This window comes from Hevea brasiliensis, chromosome 4 (assembly GCF_030052815.1).
Source record: "Hevea brasiliensis isolate MT/VB/25A 57/8 chromosome 4, ASM3005281v1, whole genome shotgun sequence".
Lineage (NCBI taxonomy): Eukaryota > Viridiplantae > Streptophyta > Magnoliopsida > Malpighiales > Euphorbiaceae > Hevea > Hevea brasiliensis.
The window spans coordinates 59911767-59916954 of NC_079496.1; the positions used below are offsets into that span (position 1 = coordinate 59911767).

Sequence of the window (5188 nt, forward strand, 5' to 3'; positions counted from 1 at the left end):
TGAATATATTCTTCTTCGAGAACCTTGTGACCACTCTAGCATCGTTGGTTGGTGTAGCTATTGCTTCTACCCATTTTAACACATAATCAACACCAACGAGAATATACTTGTTTCCATGCGAAGAGGGGAATGGGCCTATGAAGTCTATCCCCCATACATCAAACAATTCTACCTCAAGTATACCATACAGTGGCATTTCATTCATTCTTAAAGTGTTACCTGTTCTTTGGCATCGATCACAAGCTAAGACAAAGGATCTCACATCTTTAAACAAATGTGGCCAGTAAAATCCTACTTGCAAGATCTTGGCTGTTGTTTTTGAGGTGCCAAAATGTCCTCCATATAGTGATGAATGGCAGTGATGAAGGATACTTTCCATATCTTCCTCTAGTATGCATCTTCTTATCAGCCCATCATTACATCTCTTGTATAGTAGAGGTTCCTCCCATGTGTAATATCTCACATCATGTAGGAATTTCTTCCTTTGCTGATAAGTCATGTTTGGAGGCAATACCCTGTATACAAGAAAATTAACAAAGTCAGCATACCATGGAGTTTGGGAGAATGCTAATAATTGCTCATCAGGAAATGAGTCATCAATTGGCAAATCCTCGAAGTCTCGTGTGTACTCCAATTTCATCCTGGAAAGATGGTCAACCACTACATTTTTGCATCCTTTTTTATCCTTGATTTCAAGGTTAAATTCTTACAGGAGTAGAATCCATCGAATCGGCCTTTTTTTTGCTTCCTTCTTGTTCAAAAGGTATCGGATGGCAGCATGATCTATGAAAATGATGACTTTTGACCCAATTAGGTAAGATCTGAATTTGTCCATTGCAAACACCACTGCTAGCAATTCCTTCTCTATGGTAGCATAATTGATTTGCGTGTCATCGAGTGTCTTGCTAGCATAATAAATAGCATGGAGCTTTTTATCTTTTCTTTGCCCGAGCACCACTCCAACTGCAAAGTCACTTGCATCACACATCATCTCGAATGGTAGCTACCAATCTGGTAGCTGTATTATTGGTACTGAGATCAGGGCTTCTTTGATCCTGTTAAAAGAAACAAGGCAATTTTCATCAAAATAAAAGGGAACATCTTGACTTAACAGGTTGGTAAGTGGCTTAGCTATTTTGGAAAAATCTTTAATGAATCTTCTGTAGAACCCTGCATGTCCTAAAAAGCTTCGCACTCCTTGACTGATATTGGTGGTGGCATATTTTCAATGATCTTAATTTTTGCCTTATCAACCTCAATTCCTTTTTCTGATATCAAATGTCCCAGCACTATAGCTTCCCTTACTATGAAGTGGCATTTTTCCCAATTTAGGACTAGTTCTGATTCTTCGCATCTTTGTAACACCTTAGATAAATTAGCTAGGCAATCATCAAAAGTAGTTCCATAAACAGAAAAATCATCCATAAAAACTTCCACGATATTTTCAATATAATCAGAAAAAATAGCCATCGTGCATCTTTGAAAGGTAGCAGGGGCATTACAAAGACCAAAAGGCATTCTCCTATATGCAAATGTTCCATAAGGGCAAGTGAATGTGGTTTTTTCTTGGTCTTCTAGGTGAATAGGAATTTGAAAGAAACCCAAATACCCATCTAGATAACAGAAATAAGAGTGTTTTGCTAGCCTCTCTAACATTTGGTCAATGAAAGGGAGAGAAAAATGGTCTTTTCTGGTGGCACTATTTAATTTCCTATAATCTATACACATTCGCCAACCAGTGACTACCCTAGTAAGGATCAGTTCATTGCTTGCATTTTGGATAACAGTTGTCCCACCCTTCTTATGAACTATATGTACTGGACTAACCCATTTACTATCCGAAAATTGGGTATATGATACCTGCATCTAATAGTTTTAAAATTTCCTTCTTGATCACTTCTTTCATGTTTGGGTTAAGTCTTCTTTGGTACTCGATAGTGGGTTTACTGTTTTCTTCCATGGGTATCCTATGCATGCAAATCGAGGGGTTGATCCCTTTCAGGTCTTCTATTTTATACCCTATGGCCTTGTTATGGATCCTAAGTTCTCTTAACAATTTTTCCTCTTCTAACCTAAACAGGCTAGCATTAATTATAATAGGGTATTTAAAGTTTGAGCCCAGAAATGCGTACCTTAGTGAGGATGGGAGAGGTTTCAGTTCTACCTGTTTGGCATTTTCCTGGAGCTTATCCTTGGGTTGTTCCTCCTTTAACTCTTCCATCTCGGACGCTTGAGCTAGGGATAGGGGTGGATGAGCTACTAGCTGTTGTGCATAAACTGTTATTTCTATGTTTTCATTATTTATTGTGTGACTATGCACAATGCATGCTTCAAGAGGATCTTTAGGATGTATCTTATGAAATTCCTCTTCAACTTGTTTGTCAATTATGTAGACCTTGAAGCATTCATCAGGTTCGAATTTTTGTTTCATTGTGTCGAACAAGTTGAATTCCACTTCTTCTTCTCCTACCTTGAGAGTTAGTCGGCCATTTTTGACGTCTATGATTGCTCCGGCGGTTGCCAAGAATGGTCTTCCTAAGATGATAGGGATCTGAACATCTTCTTTCACCTCAAGGACAACAAAGTCTATTGGAATGAAGAATTTGCCCACTTTGATGGGGATGTTCTCAAGTATGCCCACTGGATATTTAACTGATCGATCAGCCAATTGCAGTGAAATTATCGTGGGCTTCAGTTCTCTGATCTCCAGCTTTTTGCATATTGATAGAGGCATTAAACTCACACTTGCCCCAAGATCACAGAGGGCTTTATCTATTTTCTTATTGCCAATGAGGCAGGGTATGGAGAAGCTTCCTAGATCTTTCAACTTTGGAGGCAACTTGTTTGGCAAAATGGCACTGCATTCCTCTCTTAGAGCAACTGTCTCATAGTCTTCCAGTTTTCTTTTCTTTGACAAAATTTCATTAAGAAATTTGGCATAGGATGGCATCTGAGAGAGTGCTTTCTGTGAAGGAAATGTTGATATAAAGTTTCTGTAAAACTTCTAAAAACTTCCCAAACTTGTTTTCCAATTTGGCTTTTTGAAATCTCTAAGGAAAAGGTAGGGGAGGCTAGTATGGCTCTGGTAACTTCTTTTTCCTCACTACTTCCACTTTCTGATCTCTCTTGGCTTCTTCCTCCCTTTTCTCTGCTTGGCTTTTAGATTCTTCTAAGGTCTCCTATGTTGGTTCTTCCTCTAATTGCACTAGAGTTCTCCCACTCCTCAATGTAACTGCCTTACAATGCTCCCTTAGGTTCATCTCTGGTTGACTAGGCAGTTTACCAGTAGCCTTACTTGAAGAACTTGCTTGCTGAGTAATTTGATTTTCTAGCATCTTGTTATGGGTAGCAAGCTGATCCATTCTGGAAGTCAGCTGTTTAATCAATTCATTCTATTGTTGTTGAGTTGCTAGGAAACCTTCCATCATGGATTCCATGGTTATCTTCGGTGCAGGTTGCTGAGGTTGAGGAGGCGGTGGTGGCTGTGCAAAGTTTTGGCCTCTGTTATGAATCCAGGAGGTGCTAGTGGTTTGTACCCCTGTTGCTTATTTATTAGCTAGTTTTGCTGATTGGACCATGAGAAATTTTGGTGGTTCCTCCATCCAGGGTTATAAGTGTTTGAATATGGATTGTTGGGCTGCCTCTGGCTGAAGTTTCCTCCATTATTCACATAGTTCATCTGTTCTGTAAAGGGTTCATTAAAGCTGTTATATTCTAAATATCCTCCTCCATAGCTGTCCTCATATTGACTATTCATCCCTACTGCATTGGCTAGCATTTTATCAAGCCTCCTTATGAGCTGATCAAATTGGGCATTTATCATGCTTAGGACGTCTACTTCCAGGACCCCTGCTGTTCTCCTTGCATTTCCTCTTTCATTTGACCACTCATAATTATGGTATGCAATCCTCTCTAAAAGTTCAAGTGCTTGTGTCACTATTTTCTCCATTAGGTCACTTTCTAGAGCTGAATCAACTATGCTCCTTATAAAGGGTAGTAACCCATTATAGAAGTTTTGCACTAGTAGCCAATCCTGTATGCTATGGTGTGGACATTCCCTCTGCAGGTCTTTATATCTTTCCCATGCATCATAGAGTGATTCAACTTCCTTTTATCTAAAGGTGTTGAGCTCAAGTCTTAGTTTTGCAGTCTTTACAGGAGGGAAGTATCTTGCTAGAAAAGCTTGTGAAAGGTTTTTCCATGTGGTGAATGTTCCAGCTGGTTGAGAGAGTAACCACTTCCTTGCTCTGTCTTGAAGGGAGAATGGGAATGCTCTGAGTCTTATGGCTTGATAAGAAACTCCATTCATCTTGAATGTGTCACACAGGGCAAGGAAGCACTGGAGGTGATAGTGTGGATCTTCTGTTGGTGAACCTCAAAACTGGGTTTGCTGAATCATTTGAAGCTACGCTGGTTTTAACTCAAAGTTGTTGGCTTCCACTGTGGGTCTGGTGACACTAGGCTAAAATCCTTAGACAGATGGAGCTCTGTAGTCTGTCATGTAATACCCCTCACCCATCTACAGTGTAGCCAAGCAAGGCGTGCTACACGGCGTGCCGGAGCACCTGATCTTATATGATTTCATTACAGTTCTTGATTTATTTATTCAAAAACTTTATTTAAGGTTTAGGCTATTTTTACTTTTATCAAAATCTAACTAATTTGGAAATTTCAAAAATTTTAACGATAATCCGACAACGTGCCGACTGTAATTTGGACTAACAGTTCTTTTGAACCTGCCAAAAACAATTTCAATATATATACTCAATTTCTCAAACTTAATAGTCTCAAAAATTTTCAAATATAATGTATCTCAATACAGTATCCAGATTTCTCAGAAATCTCATCAGATTTTCAACATCTCAATACTCACAAGTACAAACCCATTATATCTCAAATTCAATTCACATATTAAAATACTTACTTTGAGTAGCTTCCATAATTCATAGGTTAATTACATGAGTTTATTTTGTACAAGATATACAAATAATTTACAATGTGCTAGGAATGAACAATATACATAACATGTGTAAAATGAGCCCTATCTACATGCATTGCTGAGAAGGTGACAATCTTGAACTCTTCTGACACTTCTGCAGATCTGGACTCCAAAATCTCAGTCGACAGTCTACTGGTTTTACCTTCAGTACCTGCGCGAGGAAGCAATTCCATCGCGCTAAGCATTTCT

At 38.8% G+C, this 5188-nt stretch overlaps 1 non-coding gene across 1 annotated transcript; it reads left to right on the forward strand.

Annotated features, from left to right (window-relative positions):
• The first annotated feature begins 4037 nt into the window (after positions 1–4037).
• Positions 4038–4144, forward strand: LOC131179613 (small nucleolar RNA R71). Its single transcript, XR_009148504.1, has one exon. It is a non-coding gene; the product is annotated as a small nucleolar RNA R71 (small nucleolar RNA).
• Positions 4145–5188: the final 1044 nt, after the last annotated feature.